Source organism: Cupressus sempervirens, chromosome 1 (genome assembly GCF_028749045.1).
Source record: "Cupressus sempervirens isolate cs-2001-9-10 chromosome 1, ASM2874904v1, whole genome shotgun sequence".
Classification (NCBI taxonomy): domain Eukaryota; kingdom Viridiplantae; phylum Streptophyta; class Pinopsida; order Cupressales; family Cupressaceae; genus Cupressus; species Cupressus sempervirens.
Genome location: NC_143118.1, coordinates 38,365,045 through 38,368,386, shown reverse-complemented (window position 1 = coordinate 38,368,386; position 3,342 = coordinate 38,365,045).

The window sequence follows — 3,342 nt, the reverse complement described above, 5'->3', positions numbered from 1 at the left end:
TATGTCTTGGTTTTAGTCATCATACTACCTAGCATGAGTGTTAGCCATGGATATTTGCTTTGTATGTGTTTGTGGTTGGATCATTATCTCAATCAATATGATAGGAGTGGGCCTATGGGTTCTACATGGTGGGGAGGCATAGCTTCCTAGACCACTACTTGGGAGCAATGTACAGAGATGGTCTTTTGTTCTAGTGCAACTATTGGGGAATGTTTTCACTTGGTGCTTCAGGGTCTGAAGAATACTTTCTTGCGATTTATACTTTCATTGGAATGCTTGTATATCATGTTTAGATGATGTTAGTATTGACACATTTCCTAATTATGATGTTTAGCATATGTAGATGATGAGTTGATTTGTGAGATTATCTTATGCTTTACTTCTAGCATGCTAGATTTCCTTATGCTTATGTTTTAGCACATTTTAGTAGTAATGTCTCTATATGATAGTACTAATGATCTGATTTGTAGCTTGGGATGTTATGCGCAGGGGATGGGTAGGGCCTATGATGGTCTTATGATGCTATTATGGTTGAGAGACTTAGTTTAGTTGTTCTGCATATTGCAATGTTGTTTTCAATTATTGTGATGTTGATTTAAGTACACTACAATGTTACCTTTTGTACTTTTCCTTTACTATTTTTTAGATGGTTAGATGTTGTTTCCATCTTTTAGTATTGTGTTTGAGTGTTTATGCCTTGAATTGTGGATCCAGTACTCCTTAGTGTAGAGGTTCTAAAATCTATTTTTCCCTTTTTGGTTGTCCTTAAGAGTTTTCTTGGGTGATCATGTGTCAGCATGGGGCAATACAATAATGTGTGGCATGCCCATTAGAGTTTTGTCATGCAATACTTTCTAGTATCACACCCTCATTGAAGAAGTGTTGTACAATACTTTTAAAGTATCACACACCCTTAAGGGAAGTTTCACCCAATCCCTAAAAGTGTTGCACCCCTTCTTGAGAAAGGTCATATGATACTAAAAAGTATCGCCCAGTACTGATTTAAAGTATCACTTGGTATTTGCAAAAATCTATCCAGGCAAACAACGAGCACTTTTTAGTAAGACCCAAAATTTTTGGGAATTATTTTGGGTACCCTCTTAGGTTTTCTTCAATTCTTTGGTGTCACATTTTGAATTTGGAATGTTTTGATTTGAATTCAGTTCAACATCTTCCATTATTTGTCATTTTGGTTAGTAGTAGCATTTGGAGATCCGTTGGTGTCAGGATGTTTGTTTAGTCTTTCATTGTGATCTTTGTGATCCTCGTATGTCATGTACATCCATAATTGTTTTAAATTTTTATTTATCTTGGCTTATATTTCATCCTTGTTTCAAGGATCTTTAGGTGGAGCATTACATCTAGTATTAGAGCCCATGTTGCAACATTGGGATCTTTGTGTTATGCTTCCACTATGGTTTTGTTTTTTGTTGTGTAATTTTATATTATGTTTTATTATTCAATATTTTGTTGGTTCATGCTTTTGACTCTTATGCTTATGATCCTTATGTCAAACTTTATCTTGTTGCTTCCATAGTGATTCCTCTTGCATGTAGGTCTAGTCGAGGTAGTAACCGATGAGTTGTTCAAGAGGAAGAACACCATGAGGAGGAATTTTAGGAAGGAGAGGGAGAATAGGGTAATAACACTAATCAAAATGGAATGGGGGCATTAATGCCAGTGCTCCAAGAGATTCTTTCTCAGTTGGGCCCTCATGTAGAGGAATGCTAATAGGATCATGATCAGGAAGAGGGATCCCATCATTCAAAGCGTAGAGAGGAGGAACTTGAATGTGAATGTTCCTATACTTCATTAGGTGGTAGAGGGAAGCATTGAGGTGGTAGGGACCACAATACTAAAGATTCTATTAGGTTGGATATCATAAATTCTCTTCATAAATCCAAACCGCCATTGTATGATGACAAGCGAAGTGGCCTCAAGGAAGAAACTTGGTTATTGGACATGGAACGATGCTTCACTATGTATCCATATGCAACCAATATGAGGGCCTATTGTGTGATTATGTAGTTGAGGGAAAACACATCCATTTGGTGGAACATTGAGAGTCAGAAGCTCCAAATCAGTGTTGCAGATCTCACTTGGGAGATCTTCAAGGAGAGGTTCCATGATAGATACCTATCTCCTCAATTCAAAGAGGCTCGTGTTGATGAGTTCCACATAATCTAGCAAGGAAACATGACAGTGGATCAATGCAAAATTTGATTCTTTGAGCTTAGGAAATTTTCATGCTATAATCATGATGATTTACTCTTGGCTCATCATTTCATCTAAGGCATTAAGGATGCCCTTATTGGAGAAGTTTGTATGCATCAACCTAGGACTCTTGTTCTCACCATAGAGAAGGTGCATATTGTAGAGAAAAATATAGCTAGAGATTTTAGTAGTAGATCTAGTTCTAATTTAGTGCAGGATGTGTAGCTCATGCAATCTTTTGGGAAGGACCAAGCCCAATTAGAACCCTCTTAGGGTGGTTATCACTGTAAGAATAAGAAGAAGTTTTGGACCAAGGGTGGATAGTCTTCTAGTACCTTAAGAAAGAAAGGAGATAACTAGAATAGAGGACAAAAATCTTAGTAGGATTATCCCCTTTAGAGTACTCAATAGAACTCTAGTAGGGGTACTGCACCTTATCCTAGTACTACCCAGGGTAGTCTCTAAATAGGTTCCAACTTTGGAGGAAAATATTATTCTTGTGGCTAGCCTAGCCATAAATCTTTTGAGTGCTCCATCAAACCATCTTCAAGACCTAGTCAGGGCACATCAAGATCTAAGCCTACAATGGGAGATGTTGGTAGGAATCATAGAGTCGTTGTAGTGGTTGACAACTATCAAGTGAATCATTAGGGTACAATAGTTGAGGATATAGGTACATTGAATGGTATGTTAACTTCAATTTTGTTTGTCTTTGGTGCTTTAGATTCTTTCATATCAACATCTCTTGTTTAATGATGTGGGCTAGTGGTAGCACATCAGGTCGATTGGTGGCAAGTTGAGTTAGCCACAGGCTCTAAAGTGCCTATAGACTCATTGGTCAAGGGTTGTGTTTTGAATTTGGGTACCTTCACCATGATGCAAGAGAATCCTAGGTTGCCTTGGTATCTTGCTCATTTTTATTTATTCTACATGTTGGTACTGAGTTGCTAGAGCACTTAGTTGGTACTAAGTTACTATAGAACTTAGTTGGTGCTGAGTTACTATAGCACTTAGTTGGTACCAAGTTATTGTAGCACTTTGTTGGTGCCAAGTTACTATAGCACTTAGTTGGTGTCAGGTTACTGTAGCAATCTAGTGTTGACCGAGTGTTCCTTCATGTGCTGAGTT